The 18,339-nt window shown below is 44.0% G+C and overlaps 1 protein-coding gene across 2 annotated transcripts in view; it reads right to left on the reverse strand.

Moving 5' to 3' along the window:
* Positions 1–18,339, reverse strand: part of SMOC1 (SPARC related modular calcium binding 1) — a 155,995-nt gene that overhangs the window by 133,026 nt on the left and 4,630 nt on the right. Inside the window, exon 1 of one of the 2 annotated variants that reach the window (XM_040067493.2) lies at positions 16,815–17,087. The exons of the other annotated variant lie outside the window; for it this stretch is intronic. The gene's annotated coding sequence lies outside the window, so the exon portion shown is untranslated. Of the gene's footprint in view, positions 1–16,814; positions 17,088–18,339 lie in introns of those variants that run through there. 2 annotated transcript variants of the gene reach the window in all.

Here is an 18,339-nt window from a genome sequence, read left to right on the forward strand (position 1 = left end):
TAATTGTATTAGTGCAGAAGAGACTTCATAGCCTGGCCTGTGTATCACCACTAAATTTTACTGAGCTGTTCCAAGCCCAAAAATCTCATCAGGTTACCATTCAGGGGGCTGGAGGGACATCCAAGCTCCGTTTAAAGACACCATTAAGAGAGAAAAATACATGAGTCTTTTCCAGTGGTCACTTTCACCATTGAAAATGCATGCTTAACTCTTAGGCACATTGGGCCTGGTACTCTACTTGGTATAGGTCCACTTTACTGGTGTGTCATTATGAAAGAAAAATCTAGGTAAACAGAATGAACTGCAGAAACAGAAAGCTGTGGGCCATTAAATTGTCTGTTGTTTCTTTCAGGTTGCTGGCAAGTAGGAAGCGCCTGCACTGGGCATCAGTGGCATTGCAAAGATGTTGATGAGCCAAGAGAAGGCTATTGATCAAACATAAGAGGAATTGGGCACCTAATCTTCTCACTTGAACTCTTCTGAAAAACCCTGCCATCAGTCAGAGTGCCAAACACTGCTGGCACAGTGCCACTTCACTCAGTGATGTCTCACTAACAAAGAACTTGGCCAGAGTCTGTAACTGAAAACCACAAAGGGAGAGGGACACAGAACAGAAAGAGAAGTTATTCTTCAGATTCAGGCATTTGTATATCAGGCCCAACACATGGATCCTTCAGAGGAAGGCATAAGCTCAGCCATAATGAATTCAACTATGCAACACTGGTAAGGGAGCACTGAAACTGGTACCGTTGGGGCTTGTTGTGTACATGAGATACAGCCTACGACTTGCTGAAGACCTACCCCAACCTGTGCCCATCTGTGTTGATGATTAATATCTTGTTGCTATGGTGCTTGCATATCACATGCATCACCACAAACGCGTGGCACAGGACGCGTGTATTGGTGGTCTTGACAACTGTTCAGGGAGAATTGTTTGATTGCTTTGATTATCTGACTCTGTTTCTACTTGTCTTGTCCTCAAACAAGTTTCAGAAGATCACTGTCCTCTTTCAAACAGTATTGGCACTCAGAACCATCATGGGATTTATCTGCCACAGCTTCCATCAGGGCATGAATCCCCTCTTGCACATCTTTAATAGAAATGATTATTCAACTTGCAATAGAGAATAATCTGCTGCCTCCAAATACGACATAATTGCTTTTAGGGACTAATTTACTGTTAGGGGATTTTTTTTAAAGTCAGTAGATGCTACAATCACTCTCGCAAGAGGTTTAGGTGTCATCACAATTTTCAAAAGAGGTAAAGAAAAACACGGGAAATTTCGTGTAAGATTTGTTTTTGTGGGTTGTAACAATGCAGAATTTAGAGGTGGTTGGGTTTTTTTTGTTTGTTTGTTTGGTTGGTTTTTTTTTTGTAACTTTGTGCCCATTGAATCATTTGGACCATTTTAATCAGAGAATTATTTATTTCTGCCAGGTCTTAATTGCTGAAAACCTACAGTAGCAGAAGAACCTTTTCTACTATGTTGACACCTGCAAATCTCCATCTAGAGGCAAGTTTGGGGCAGTCCAGAGTAAAGACTGAAAAGCCACAGCTGAGCACATTCATGACCCTATGAAGTTAAGAATAGCAAGCACAGGAAGACAGATTCTGCTCAGTCACCCTAAAATGAGGTGAAATACAATTTCCCCAGCTTCCCAGACATAGCTATAGTAAGGGGAGTGTGGGGAGGAGTAAGTTTGACTCATTGATTATGAGAGTGGAAATCAGACATCATTGGGTTCAAAAAGATTCAAATCACAGCATACAGCAATTTTACAGTGTCATCCCACTGTCAACACAGATTTTTACTACTTACTACTTTACTACTTACTTTTTTATTGCACTTTACTACATTCCTTTCTTTTTTGTTTTCATAATAATACTGGTGTATGACAAACAACCTCTTCCCATGATGGAGTAACAGTCAGTTGCTGCTAAATGCAAAGTATTCATACTTGTTAAGATGCAGAGACACATTGCTTTGGGATGTTCAGCATGTTTTGGGGTGTATTTGCTGGATTATGTAAAAAAAACAGAGAGTCTCAACTTTTTATGAAAGCTAATTATATATATGTATATGCTTGAATGAAAGACAAATCCTGTTAGAAAAAAATATGTGTTCTATTGGGCTTTTCATCCTGAACCTCTTTGCAGAATATTCACTTATACTTGAACAAAAAGCTTTGTCAAAAAATATGACAGGATTTCAAGCCTTTTCCTTTGAAATCCATTTAGAGTCTGCCATTTCATTCATTATACTTCATACAGAAATTCTGGTCAGACTTTATCTCTGTAAAGTATATTAAATTGTGTTGGTCCTGGCTGCACTATTTTGGTTTCCCAAAGAGTTGCTAGTAGTCCTGTTTAGTTCCCACCAGTGCCAGACCCTCACCTCTCACTAGTGCCCATCCATCTGATCTTAATATCCGGTCATACCTTCATGCACCTATATTATTCCATCATGGGAAGAGGCTGTTGGCCATACACCAGTATTATGAAAACAGAACAAAGTTAAACCAAAAAGAAAGGAATGAAGTAAGTGCAAGATGGATTAAAGAGGCAGTAATGCTCATTTGATCTTCGGTATATTTTTTCACATACCTATTTTTAAGGGTGGAACTGCTACCACTGTAGTAGCTAACATAGCTGATGTTAGCCTGTAATCTGCCAGCTCTTTTAAAACAAGGATATTCTCATTTTTTTGGCCTTTTAACTCTTACTTATGTTTTGAAAATTATGGGGTATAATGCTAAAAATCAATATGAGGCCCACTGCAGTGGTGGTGAATGATGGGTATATATGTGGCACAGGAAATTTAACTGACTCTTCCAAATATCTAATAGATTTCTAATGTTAATTGTGCACTCCTTTGAATTCTGTAAAGCAAATATAACATCACTCCAGGCTCTAAACAGAATGCCAATCGACCATATCTTTAACCTTTAGAATCTTCAAAACTACTTAGGGACTTGCCAATTTTTTTTTTTTATTTTGTCAGCTATGAGTTTGAAGTTGGGTTGGACTCCATATGGACTCCAGAAAAGAGGAGATCTGTTCCAACCTCATTTATCAATCTTATCAAGGCAAGGATTCTTTCTGCTCATCCTGTCTACCTGGGTGGGATAGATGGAAAGTGGGTGGGGAAAAAACTACCTCGGCACTGAAATTTTGAGGTCTTGGTACTCTGGGCTGCAAATGTGAAGGAGAGAAACTGGTGAACCCCCATACATGAGAAATCTCTGCCCATGAAGAGTGGGCTCACCATCGAAAATGCATAAGAAGAGTGTGTGTGGGAATCAGGCCAGGGCTCATGGAAGGCAGGGTCTCTTGTCTGACCTCCCTTCCACGTGATCCTCCACCAGCACAGACAGCAACGAAAAGAAGGAAGCAACTGAGGACCAGGCCCTGTGAGCTCAACAAGTTATGATATTGGGACTATATTTTGTTGCTTGAGCACATTTACCTTGCCTCACAGAAACGCTCAGATGAATGCAATAAAGTATTTTGTCTCATGGGTTGGCACCCCCCCCCTCATTTGCCTCACTCCATTAGCAGTCCACATCTTCGGGAAACTCAGAGTCAGATTTGTGTTCTAAATGGCATGAAACAGCTTGGAAATATATCCAGCAAAGAAACCCTGACATCAAATTAGACTCTCTTTGTCTTCTTAGTTGTGGAGGCAGAATGGTGTCAAAACAGCGGAATAGATTCTAAGAAGCCTTGATCCCACAATATTTCATCAGGGCCAAGAGTAACATTCCTTATCAGACAGGCAAAGTTTGTTTTTTCTTCCCTACCAGTTTCTTAGCACTGATTTAAGTTTCACACTGACACCAGCAAAAGGCGCTTAAATCACAGCCCTGAGAACCAGCTACACGTATCCAAAGCTGAGCAGAGTTCAAACCTCAGCCTTGTGCTGATACAGAGTCTTTTCTGTTTTAAATTGCCCACCCACTCACTATTCCCAGCTGCCGAGCCACATAACGTTCAAAGACCACACACAAGGTGCAACAGCAATAGGGGCCTGTTGAAAATTAAAGTGCAACAGCTTAGTCAAGAGGATAGACTCCAGCATTGCTGCCTAGAAAATGGGGGCAAGGAATGAGACAGAAGGGCAGAGAGGACCGTGGGAGATCCATACAGAAAGGGATGGGAATCTATGCTGGACTGTATTTTGTGGAAATCCCCTACCCGCAGCTCAACACATAACAGAGACACACAGAGCTTCCTATATGAAGGCAGGCAAGAATCAGCTCAGAAAAAGAGCTGCTGCTTTCCAGAGGTAGGCAAGATACTAGGGTCCCAGGGTTTGTTCTCAGCTTGGCTGAAAGCACTTAGAGCTGGTCAAAAACCCTCTCTGTGCCTTGTTTTCCCTTCCTGAGCAAGTGTAAAGTATAAGACACGTTTTGCTATGTCCTATTGCCCTCAACAGACAACAAAACTGTCAAAGAGCTCTGGTTTCTTCCCTCCAGTGCTGCTGATGAAGGGACCTTGCTCTGAAATGCACCCATTTGAATGCCATATAGTAGTGTCACCCATACCTCTTCATCCCATGGTAAGAGCACATTGCTATTGAAAACTATAGAGTGTCGCATTACCACTCAGTGGTGGCACAAAGGCAGAAGTGGTTCAGCACCATCACACATCACAGTGCAACACACTCATTTTTTTAGAAAAGAGAGTGGCACTCCTGCTGACTCCCAGCTAGTATTTACAGGGTCATAGGTAATCTGGTGAAAATAGACTGTATCCTGAGCCTATCTGCTCATATAGCCAAGTTTGCCACAAGAAGAGACTGTTCACCTCAAAGTGTTCTAAAAACAGTCTTAGGTTTTGTCCTGTTGCTTCTACATATAAAGAATATGTCTCTATACATCAAGATTTTGTGCTTTGTCACCAACCAATGCTGAATACTTAAAGGCTGAGTCAAGCTGTACTCTAAGTATGGGCTATTTTATCCATCACTAAATGAAACAGCTGAACTGCTGAGACAAGGCAATGCTGTAACAGCACACAGCACAGCCCAGCAGTCAGAACAAGAAACAACGAAGGTGGTTTCTAACAGAAAGTGCTCAGCATGTTTGAAGAGGCAGACTGCCAGCACTCTATGGTGTCATCCGACTCCCTAGTTCTCAGCTGGGACAGCAGCTAAGAAGGGAAGAAAGGAGGAAAGATGAAACACAACATGCCATGAACTTTGTCACTGCAACTCTGATTGCTACTAGCAAAAGAAAGCAAGTCAGGGAGATACAGGAAGGAAAGACTCAGTGAAGTACCCCATACCAAGTACTCTGATATGGCGGTTTGAACCCAGAACCACGTAGGGTAGCTAGCATGTGTTCCTGCAATGATCTAAAATAGAAGCACAGATACAAAAGTGCTTGCAGCATTGTCAGGCTCTTTCATGTGATCCCAGGTTTGGGCTTCAGAACATGCACAACAACAAACAGAACAAAAGATACCAAGACCGGAATTTTGGCAGTTAACTCTATTGCTCTATTAATTTCACTACTTTCTTTAAAAAAATGGGAAATGTAAAATAAATGTATACATGCACACCATCTTGATCTTTTGATTCCTGTCAGAAACTCAGTGCAGAGTAAAACCTTCCAGCACACAATTGCTTGTATCCAGCTTTTTGAAATATCCCACTGTGATACATATCAACCTTTTCATTTTGATTGATAGACTTTGCCAGGGAAACACAGTAGAACAGATGTGTGTGCATGGGTGCCATCAAATTAATTTTAATGCTCTTTTTTTTCTTGCTCCCCCCTCCCACCCACAGGCTTATAAAGTTATTCTGAAAGACATGAGAACTCTAAATAATGGGGAGAGGGAGAGTGGAGATTAAAGCACATTTGAAGAAGGTAACATAAAATTGCACTGGAAGGAAAAAAATCCTCCCACCGTAACCTACCCTTGTCCACCCCTGTGTCAACAAATATGCAACCAATTAATGTAATTGCAGAGTTATTTATGGCGCACAGGAAAGTGTAGTCAGGGACCCTGAGAAACAAGGTTGTAGGGATAGGAACGCCTGGGTTTCCCCCTCACCCCCTCCTTTGCAGATGTTTAAGTTGACTTGTGGTGTCCATGTGTCTCATAACCAACAGCCTGTCTACTTTGCAGGTGTTGCTTGCTGTATGGGGGTGGGTAAAGTGGATGAAAGGAGACCTGGAAAAAAGTTGGCGTCTTCTGATTTCAAACTGTGACTAAAAGATATTGGTTGGGTTTAGATATTTCCCCCGCCTACTCCCACCAACTTTGCAGGCTACAAAAGCCCTATACTTAATCCCTTGAGATGACCCTTCCGACAGCAGCAAAAACATTTGAACAACAGGGGGAAAAAAATTTCTTAGCTCCATGATTTGATTGTTCAGGGTGACAGTTTTGTTACTGTTCAGTGCCCTGCACTGAAGAGAGGTTTTAATTAGAGCTATTGAGTGGTTTGAATTGGCACAATTAGGGTCAGCATTAATGATTGCTGCATGTGTTCTTTTGAACAGTAAGGGCTTTTTTTTGCCCATGGACAGGAGGGGGTAGCAGCTAATGAACTCGGAGAGTGCAAATTATCTCTGCAAAGCTGGGGCAAGTGTAATACACACTGGGGATAAAGTGGAGAGCAGGAAGAGAGAACACAGCTTATGGGGCTGATCAAGAAGACTTCCCAGGAGTGTGCTGAGCACCTTCAGTCTCCAGTGCTTGCCATTTGCTTCCTTAGGTGTTAAGGCTACATAAAGCACTGACAAAGATGTGTTTCTTGTATCACAGGAACACCTCAAACAGGCAAAGTATATGCAGTGTTTTCATACTGAAAGATACAAAAGGAGAAGGGGGGAAAGCTGCAGTTTGCTGAGAACAGTAGTCTGCTTCAAAACAAGGACATGCTCATGCAAATTGGTATTCCCATGAGTAGGCTTGTAGGCTTTACCCACCTCCCATTCACTTCAGTGTGGTACTAGATCAGTTCATAGGAACACAGCCACATAAGAGAAAGACATACACAGTTCTGTACAGGCACCCTCCTGTGTGTGTGTAGAAATGCTTCCCAAATACACACACCTGCTTTAGCAGCACAGCAGGTGGATGCCAGAGCCCCATGCATATGGCACCTCTCCCAAACGCTGCTCCTTAGAAAACAAGAGTCCTCACAGAATGTGCTACTTGACTTAAAGAATAGATCTCTTAGGGGGCATACCTATGCTCTCCTCAGAACTTGCAGATCTCCTGAAATGTGTTCATTAGAGATCTCTTCCTGATTCACACGGTCCGTGAAGCTCTTCAGAAATGCTCCTGGGTTGCAGGAGGAATATACTCCCATGTCATTCCAGCATAGCCAAAGAGACCTCTCTTCCACAAAACTGCTTATTAGGGAAGAGGCATGTAGGTGATAGAGACAATACCCATGTGGGTGCAGGGACTTGCTGGCAGCATAGGACCTGCCCCACTCTTGTGAAGAACCTCCATTGCTTCTGGACTGTGCATGGCCTCCGCAAAGCATCTGCTTTTTTTGCCTCAGGCTTACAACAAAGCTTACAACAAAGAGTATTCTGCATTTACTAAAACAAGATTTTGGTCAGGCTTTATATTAGAACCACAGGCCTCGCTTCATCTTTGAGGTACAGAAAGGGTTTGTTCATGTGCCAGCTACCCACTGGTGGAGCTGCCCTCCCCCAGAGAGACAGCCATTCCACTTATGTGTGCAACACATCCATTTTTACTAACAGTGGGTTGACCCTCTGATATCAGAATCAGCCTAGAAGACTCTTCTGGGCTCCAAAAAGCCCAGATTGGACATCACTGCTAGGGGCACCCATGAGACTGCCCTGGTATGGGGCACCAGCTGAGCCAGATACTGGCACTGATCTCTGGTCTGGCCCTGAATACCTATGCAAGCCATCAGGCCTGCTGCAAAATGTCCTTTCTCATTGCCTGCAGTAATAATGTCTCCTGAATGTGACCCAAAGATGGAGATACCTTGCCAGGCACCATGCATCAAAGAAAAGGTTGATTCTTCAGTAAGTTAAGATTAGTTGGTAGAGCAGAAATATATATGCTGTCAGAGGACTGATCCTCATACATTTTCAGAAAACATTTTCAGCCAAACTTTCTGCAGCCATCCCAGAGTGTGGCCACCAACACCTAACCACTCAAATTTTTGAGGCCAAGCATTGGCACCAGCCAAGGCTGCACAGCCCACCAGTTCCTTCATTGGCAAAACAGGTAAAAATGTGTGCATGACTGGAGTGGAGAAGCTGGGTGGAATACTGGGTGTGCAGTCTTGGCTGGGGAGTAGCCAAATACTTCAGCTTTTACATATGCAAAGGAAGACAAAGGTGCTCAAAATATCGAGAGAGTGAGACTCTTTGGTGTGGTTAAAAAAAGCTTTCTGTGCATTTCTATTACAAGATATTTTCAGATCTTTCAGCATCTCTCTAAACATTACCTTCTCCTAAAAAAAATCCAATTTCTCTGGCTTTTTAAATTAGGTAATATAAATTATGTTATTATTACCTAGGATACACGTTAGTCCAACGTCTTTGGGAAATAATTACAGGCCAAAATCTTGCCATACAAGATGTTTGCCATGCAGAGGTCAAACAGACTGTTTGTGTATAGAGTTCATATTCTGTAATAGGCTTAATCCAGTAGGAGTTTAATCTGAGACATGAAGATTTAAGCAGTGATGCTGCTGCAATCCATTTGAAGCCTATGGATGGATACAAATCTAATGGGCACTCACAGCTAGGATAATCTTAGTTTTCAAGGCAGAAAACTAAGGTAGACCCATTCCCCCCACGTAGTGTCGGTGAGTAGGTGTGGGTTACCTACTCATTTGTGGCCCCACAAGAAGTTCTTTACCTTACTACAAATTTTGTGGTCCTCACGTCCAAGATGCATGAGAGTCCATCTCATAAAGGATCCTTCACCAGGTGCACAAAGCTCCAGGGCATAAAGAGCCCAACAGTGCCCAGCAGAAGTCTATGGCTGCCAGGGGGAGCCAGAGGAGAGCAGGTGGATGGCAGGAGGGTGAGAGCAGAGCTGCAACAGTTGTCTCTCTTTGGAGCAAGCAGTGTGGCTGCAGGTGCTTCAGCTCACCCAGCAACCCTGAATGGAGAACACTTCTCCCTGCCCTTGTCTGGGCAGGAGTAACTGGTTCCACTGGGGCTCAGCAGAGGTGCAGAATTGGAGTGCTGAAGGAAGGCCAGAGACACAAGCAAACACCCCATGGGTGCTTTTCCTATTGGCTGCTTTCATGCCTTCTCCCCCAAGGCTCTCTCATAAGGACTTCAACTGTTCCCATGGCCAGCAATTTTGTTTGGGCAGGCATCCAGCATTGCCTAGCAGATCCAAAATGACACCTCACACATTCTTGAAGGTGTGAAAGAAACAGCCAAGCTGAATCGTTTCACCACCCTCGGGATACTAGAGGTGATACCACAGACCTGCCAAGGAACACACAAGGACATCCACAACCATTTCACGACCACCTTCTTTGAGTCTGCTTTGTTATTAAACAGTCCTGGCTTTTGGCATTAGCTGGAAAGCAGAACATGCAACTGCTCAAGCAGGACCTCTGCCTTGGCTTTCTTGTCATGTATCCTCAACAAGGCAAGACTTTTCAGTAACAAGTTGATTTATGTCATCCAATAAATATATTATAGTCTTTGTATGGATCATTTACAAGCAAATAATAACTCCACAGGCGGGAGGATGGGGCTGACACCATAGGCACCAAGCTGCCAGCTGGGCCATAGCCTGAGGTTCAGCAACCTGAAAAGAGTCTGGAAGCTAACAGGTAAGAAAGTAGATGTGATGTGGAAAGCTGAATGTGAGAGGAAATATTGTGAGAAGCTGGCAAAAGGTACAGGTGGTGCTGTGAGGGCTGGCTGGATCCTTCACGTGGTTACGGGGAACATGTGTGAGCAACAGCCGAACCACAGGATGGAGTGGAGCACTGGGGACATTCTGGGAAACAGGGCCTTGCCAGGCCAGCGTGCCTGGTAACCATACCTGTAATAGTACATAAGCCTGGGATAACCTGGTTAGGAGTATCAGAAATAGCAAACTCAGAAATGGATATATGGCAAAATCAGGACTACGAGGGAAAACTACGAGGTGCAGGTTGTCTCTCTAGATTGAGAAATAGAAATGGAGATGCAGATGGTAAAGAAAGAGTTCAAGAACACAGAAATGGATAACAAGATACATGATTCCTGTGTCTGGGAGCATTTGTCAAGCAGCCCTATGCTTGACCACTGCAGCTGGAGCCAGCAATGAGCCAAACCCTGTGTTTCTGACCATGCCAACAGAGTCAGACCTGCTTCCACCCCAGACAAAGGACAGGGCTTGGAAGTGCAGGGGATTAGCTTTCACTAGCTGGACAGACAGACTGAGCATCCCAGCTTAACCAGTCTGGTGCCTGTTCACAAGTGAATGGTCTTAGCAACCCTCCACCACTCTGATGTCACCGAGACACACAAAGCAATCACACGCAGACAAGAGATTTTCGCAGAGGTTCTTCCAATCTAGCTCCTAGCTGAGAGAGCTGAGAGAAGAGAGCCCCTTTGTTTATTTCTTACTTTTTATACATTTGTGGGAAGATTGGCTTTTTGGGGTTTCTACCCCTCAGCCTCAGTGGCCAGACCAATTGTCAGTTACAATTGTTTTCAGGTTAGAAATATGCAAACAAAGGACAGAGAATGAAAAACAAAGGATTTGTTTATGTTACATCTGTGGGAAAGGTAGAAAACTGCTCTTAATATTGTACAATAACTAAAAAGATCTGACTCCATTTAAGAAAATCAAAAGGCTCAGAAAAACTAGGGTAACACTCTAACAGTTAGGATTAAGTGTTTTTTTAGTTTTCAGCTCAACTAATACAGATAAACTATTGGAACTACAGAAGGTACCTTGTTTACCTTCAAACTCATGGTCTACACCCAAGAAAAATATTTTCCAGGAAAACCATTTGCACTGAGAAGTCAGTATTGCATGTCCTCTGCCTTAGTGTGGGCACTGATTAGGAAATAAAAAAATATGCAACGAGCCTATCTATGAAGTGATGCTTAGAAGTTCTGCAAGCACTCCCAGAAGCTACAGAATGCAGAAGCTATAAAAGCAGATTTCAAAAACTTGTCAGGAAAAAAGCAAGTTACTCAGAATGTACTTCATGTGAGCATTGGCAGAAGGTCTGATACAGACTTATTTTACTGAAATTAGTCAACCCATCTCCAACTTGAGAGAAATATATCTTGTCTTTAAGCTCTACAACATTTAATTGTACCTCAGATCACCCATAAACCAGCAGAGGCTGTGCTTTTCATAATTTCTCTGTGTTGGTGTTTCCATACCACTGCATTTCTGTGCTGCAGCCACAAACTAGGAGCTCCAGTGCACTACTTGCAAGAAGACCAGCTAACAAAAGGTGATGAACCTGCAGAGGCTAAGCTGTAAGATATCTCAAACTGGCGTGACTCTTGAGCAGTGAATTCACCCTCACAGCCTTTTCGCAATGTTCCCAGGTCTCCTTCCCCTGGCAGATCCAGGGTTTGTGCTTGCCTGGTGCCAGTACCCCTATGCACCCAGAGCTTCAGGTCCTCTTTCCTAGGGCAGACTGCCCCATCTCACTTTAGAGCTCCTGATTCCTTGCCCCCTGCTGTAGCCTCTTCTAAAGGCACCTTTTGCTCCAGGCTTGCTATGAGGAAAATAAGTTACTTGCTATGAGGAAAATAAGTTACTTCGATTCTGTATCTAAGAGCACTTTGGAAAACACCAGTGTTGCCAAGGCACTGGCAGGGGACTGAAAACAGCCAAGTTTTTTGCTGAATGTTCTCTCACACAGCACAGAAACATGTGCAAAGCTGGACTCAGTATATTGTCAAATTCATCAGATATGATAACCAATATCAACTGCAGAAGTGTTTGTGAGAAAGCTGGGGATCTTTAGCAGAGCTGGGCAAATGAGCTATCATTAAGAATTTTACACAATTTGACTATTTTAAGCAACATCCCTTTTGCTGCCTCAGAGACTTTTTTCCCATGGTTATTGGGATTTTTAAATATTATTGCCTTGATTTGGGAGAAGGGCACATTTTTCCTTTTGTCACATCAAGCTACATTCTCACAGTAAAAAGAAAAGCCAGGCAACCAAGTGGATTTTCAGCTATTATCTGCTTTTAGATCAGAGCTCTTCCCCTGGTTAACCAGTGGGATGGATCAGAAGTCATGGCTCAGGATGCTTATGAGTCTAGGGTTGATCAATAAGCTGATAGGCCTGAAAAGGGGAACCTGATGTGAGGGAAGAGCACTAAGAAGAAAAGCAACATGAACTGCACAATAACTTGGGAATAGCATCAGGAATTCTAATGTAAACAGCTCAAATTTTTGTGGGTAAATCCACCACTCAGCTCACAATCACAACGAGCTTGTATTCAAGAGTTTCTGCAGCCTAGAAGGGCAGCAGATCCTCCCACCTGCACCACAACTCAACCAGCACCTTTGCAAAGATCACAGTGCCCAGGAGCCCAGCCCCTTCATCATCACCCTGGCCAGGCCCAGGCCCCATGCTTGGTACCACAGACAATAGAACTGAGAAGGGGTACTTCCCTGTATGACTTCTAAACTTCTCTCCTTGCTCTGATTTCTCAGGAAGCCTGAGAACCTCTGCACTCCTTGGACATCCTTACAAGAAAGGGCAATTTGTTACCACAGGAGCATATTTCACATGCAGCACCATGTTAAACATCTGGTGTGAGGATTCTGTAAAATTCCAAGCTAGAGCTATGGTCTTAAGTTTAATAGAACTGATTGGGGACACCCATCTTCACTTTCTTCAGCTATCCCATTTTCACTGCTTGCAAATTACTGACCCTCCCTTAGCCTCATCTCCCGCACGCCTGGACTAACACAACTCAACATAGCCTTTCTGGAGGCTTGTACTGCATAAAGCCTGTGCCATTACTTCTTATTAATATAGATATCACTGGGCTTAATGGCATTCAGGTTTTGCCCTTCTGCCAACAATTTAATTGAGCATACAAGCATTGCCAGGTCACTTTAGTGCTTAAGGAGTACTAAGGAGTTCCTTTCCCACATAGGCATTGCTATTTTCCAGAGATTTACCACAGAAATCTTCTCCAATTGCCACAATCAGGACTAAAGGCATAACTTCCACTGCCCAAGCACAGAAGTTCTGTGTTCCCTCAGCCCTACAATATGCCTTGGAGGCAGCAATACCCACCAATAGCCTTATCTCAAAAGGATGCTGAGCTAGTCTCTCATATAATTGTGAGTTACTAAGCAAAATAATTAGGTAATTTTCCAACAGTGACTAAGTGCAATTCTGAATTTGAGGTGGGATTTCTACACTTGCCTTCATGGTCTCTGTGATGATATTTCATGTTCCCCCTTCACCACCAATTCCATCTCCCCAAGCCAAAAAAGCCTAGGAAGGGGCTGATCCACTTTGCCACCGACACAGACGTCTGCACTGCCAAACCAGCACCAATGACTATGACCTTTTTCATCACCAGGCCAGCAAGAATCCAACCTCACATTCATATCCACAAGTATGTTTGCAATTAGAGTAACTTTTATTTTTGTTATATTATGCAAGACCCAAGTCTTTGGGCTGCAGTGGTCTAGGGAGCACAAAGCTGTGAATCTCAGTGGGCACCTGCATAGCACTCCTGCCTGCTGCCCAAGTCACAAGGGAGGGAAAGAATTTCCAGCAAGGAAGAAAGAACCCAGCAGAGGCACCGGTATTTATGGTAGTACTCATCAAGTTCCATCCTCCCCGTTGCATAATTTTTATGAGTGTGAAAAGATACCAGTAACCTGGTCTGCTCTCTACATATAACTCCACTGCTTAGATGCAGAAAGCCAGGCTGGCACAAGGAACATAATTTAAGAGCATCTAACCTCAGGCTTGGTTAATTGGGCCCATTGTACAACCCCCTGTCTGTATGACTGTACATATAGAGTACATAATTATGAAGCAGCATTTTTGCCTTCTGAGCAACCTCCATATGATACCCAGGAGATATTTCCTGTTCTCAGCACTGTTGTGACATTAACTTTCCTACTTCTTTTGACTGTCTCTCCAGCTGAAGTGTCTAGACCTGGGAAAGCCACAGCAAAGAAAAGTCATTAATACTAACATCACTAATATTTATGATGGACACTCAAAGAAAAGTATTCCACAATGCATTATATTGTTTTCCACATAGCTCAGTAAGGGCTAGTGTGCCTTGCAGCTCTATTCTGCTTCAGCTCCCTTCCATTTTTCCTCCAAGCAGCAAGGGCACCTCAGAGCAATGAGGATTTTCTGGCCCTTTAACTATCCCCTTGTCCGCCAGACTTCCTCCTTTCATCACCCCCATGTGCTCCCTCCCCTCTTCCCCAGGGCTAGTTAATATGTGCCAAATCCTGACACCCTGAATGGTTTCCCAACGCCGACACTAATCACGTTTTCAGGAGCAGGTCAGCAGTGAAGGAGCTGAAATTCGTGTGAAAAAGTCCCTGGGATGGCCCCGATGCCTCACACCTGCATGCCCTATTCATCTGCACTGTTTACACATTGTCATCCACAATTAATTCTTTCCAGGGACGCTCCACTGCCTGCCCTCCCGTTGCACAGGGACCCCATTCTGAGCTGTTGTGTCTGTTAAATTGAGCATGGGGTGCTGCGATTAAATTAAGTTTTGTGGCACTCTCTCTCTTTCTCTCCCTCCCTTCCCTCCTCTTTTCTCTCCATTAATAACGATGCCTGATGGAAGATTGCTGGCACTGGAGTAAAGAAGTAATTACAGGCACTAAAAGTAAGGAAAGAAAAGTTTCTGTGTGGAAATGTGAATGGGGACATCTTTTCTGGCTAGCCAACATTTCTCTCAGCGCGAGGTGGGAACCACAGCCACAGGCAATTCCAGGGTACAAGCAGGAGAAAAGAGAGGAGGGCATGGGGGCACACACGATGATCTCCCATAGAGCAAACTGCCAAAATTTGGATCTGTGAGTCTTTAGCCACTGGCCTCAATATAGGTTTTCTTCAGCAAATGACATTCTCACCTTCTACTACAGCCTCATTTGTGGATATACATGGCATACTCCAGCCTAACTGCTCTTCTCACAAAGTATCATACCCAAAGGCACATGGAGAAATTCCCTGGCTAACAGGCGAGCAAGTCACCTCCTCACACCGGCACACTCCTGCACTGTTGCATAAAACATGGAATAAGAATTGCTCACTGGAGATGAGAAGGAAAACAAGAGGACAGGAATTTGACCAGCTTCTGCAAAACCTCAAGGCAGCAGCTTTTTTTGCCAAGTATTTTGCTCATGCATGAAGTGGACAACTGGTTTTTATTACTGGGACCTCTTCAAAGTTGAAGAGTCATTTTTGCTGAAAACAGAAACGTGCAGCTTTCCAAGCAAGTGGAGCTGGGTGGATTTGGCTTTACATCTTTGTTCAGCTACTTGCAGGACTCACCACCACAATAGACTGCAGTCCCACAGCATGGCACATGAAGTGCCCCCTTGGTAAGAAAGGCAGAGCTCAGACCCTTCCAGCTGGCAGCCTGGATTAGAGCTACAGCCAAAGAGCAGCCTCTGTTTGCTCATGTCAGCCATATTAAAAAAAAAAAAAAAAAAAAAATCACCTGAAGTTCTGAGGCGATATCTAAGACACACATGAAACATAACAAAATTAATTGACTACAAGCACAGTCTTTTAAGGCTTGGTAAATAGCAGCCTCTCTGATTTTTATCCTGTGCAAGAAAATTGCCCCTGCAAGACAAAAATCCTTATGTTGGCAATTAAAGAAACAGCCTCCTCATAAACACCACTGTAAAATATTGTTGCACGCACATAGGAAAGCTGCTGGATGTAAAGCACGTGCTACATCCCCCTCTAGTGCTGAACTACTACAGAATAATAACCTAATACTGCTTCTGCTTTGTTCAGCTGGAGCAGAGACTTCTGCAACAATCCATAATTAAACTCCATAAAAAAACCTGAGGGGTGGCTGCCACATGTGAAGGCACCTTTATGGGATGATTGCTCTACAGAAGATGGATTCACAGGGGCTGAGAAATCCAAGAGTCCTTACAATTAAAAAGATTTTGATACTTCCTAAACACCAATGTGAATCCTGGAGAAATTAGTTTCATTTAGCAAGTCTCCTCATTCATTCTGTACTTCCTCTTAAAAACGAGGGAGCCATACACATCACACACCTAATCAACACCTATCCCATGGCATCACAGGTCTTCAGTGCTTCATGCCAAGAACTTGGGCAAAACAGCCCCTCCAAGAGCACCAGCTAGAATTATTACTCTCCCAATCATCCTCCACCACAGCAGCCAAGTCTTGCAGCCTTATTCAGGTAAGGAGCCTGGCTGAGTCAGGCAGGGAGCACCAGCTTTCATCAGCTGCCTGTGTTCTATCACATTATCCTGTCTCACCTCCTGCCTCACCTACAGGGACCATCAGGCCTGACACCGAGGGTGTACCAGCCCTACAGGTCTTCAAGGTGCAGTTCACACCAAACCATGCTGACTGCAAGTCTTAGTTCTCAGGCATGCATGGCAGTGTGTGCTGCATGTCCCAGATTCTCCCCTGCTTAGTGACACAGAGTTCTTCAGGTGGCCAGTCTACATTTACCTTGCATCCCTCTGTGCAAGAGTCACAGCTTGTTAACAGGAGAGGGAAGAAGCCAGAGAGCAATCAAGCACCAGGGAAAGTCACACCCAAAGAAGTCCCTTGAGGGCTGGAAAGAGCAGAGGCAGGCTGGCTTCAGCAGGTTACCTGGGTCAGGCTGGGTAGAGCTCAGTATTTACAACCAGCACAGGCAACAGACATCAATCTAGCTGGCATCCGCAACTGGGACGTGGGAACGCAGCAGTACACCACAACACCAGCACCATGCTCCTTGTCCCGTACTTCCTCATCAGCTGACAGAGCCTGCTTACACAGTCCTTCCAACCTGTTACTATAGGCACAGAGTATACAAATTTTACCAAAAGGCTTCCATGACCTTCTGGCAAAAACACCATCACTCAGCAGAGTGGGGCAGCTGAGGCTCCCATACCAGCCAGCCATGCTTCATAACCAAGCAAACACTCTCTGCCTCCTCTTTTTATTCAGCCTTTAGGAGAATTAAGCTCAATCCTTCCTTCCAGGTGGGTGAAACTTGCCAAAGAACAGCTGAACATAGGTCTTTATAATGGAGGTGTTTGAGTAACCTTAGTGGCAGGTGTTGAGAGCAGCCCTGCCTATGAAAACTTGAGGTGAAGGCTCTTAATTTAAATTATTTTTCCTGAAGCAGAACTACTAGTACTCTTAGAAATATAACTATTACAAAACCTGCAAGCTGCCTACCGCCCTTTCCTCCCATTGAAACAATGAGAGTGGGGCATGTTCAGCAGATCATACCACTTTGCCCAGTTAATAAACAATTCACAAAATTATGCACTGTTTTGAAGTGCTCTATAAACATATATTAATCAATCATTAAATAATTAAGATAACTCTCTGTTCTTTTTCTCTGGCACTCCCAAGTTGATGGATGTTCCTATAGCAACGGAGGAGCAGGAGGGAGGGCAGGGCTCGAGAGGCGATGCTAGCACAGGACCTTTGCTCTCCAGCCCTCCAAAAGTCACACAGGGCAAGCGGAAGGGGGCTGCAAGAGGTGACATGCAGGAAGGAGGCTTTCAATTTTAATGGAAATTCTAACGATGACAGTCTATGCAAATAGGTACATGAAAGAGGAGAGGAAACAGATGGGGGTGGGGGGGGGAAGGGGGAGAGAAATTAACCCTGGTTCAGATTTCAAAGCAAAGCCAGGAAAAATTTTTGGAGCTAAGAATAGTTGCAGTGCACCTTGTTCTCACTGGACTTGAGCCTTGCATAATCCTTAGACTCAGGGTCTGAAATTACAGCTGGGAGGGGGAGGGAAGCCAGCCTGCACGGTCCAGGAAAAGTGGCTGTCCAGTCTGAAGCTCCATCACCTTTATGATTCCTTTGTGTCACCAAAAGGCACTATTTAACAAAGGAGCTGTCCTGCTTTTGCAAGGCCCTTGCAGTTGTTTTGCAAATGAGATTGCTTGATTGGTGAGCAAAATCAGAGATCTTTTAAAGCTGTTGCCCAGGAAAGGGGGAGGGCAAGGAGTTCAATTATCTGTCACAGTAAGTAGTAGGATCTGCTTCATCCCATAACGGGCCGTTGAGAATGCACCAAAGCAACTTCTGAACTGACTTTTATGTAAATTTCATGAGAAATCCTAGGAAGATGTTAGAGCCACCTGCAGAAAAGAGCTGAGTCTGCTGAATT

Source organism: Hirundo rustica, chromosome 6 (assembly GCF_015227805.2).
Source record: "Hirundo rustica isolate bHirRus1 chromosome 6, bHirRus1.pri.v3, whole genome shotgun sequence".
NCBI classification, from domain to species: Eukaryota; Metazoa; Chordata; class Aves; order Passeriformes; family Hirundinidae; genus Hirundo; species Hirundo rustica.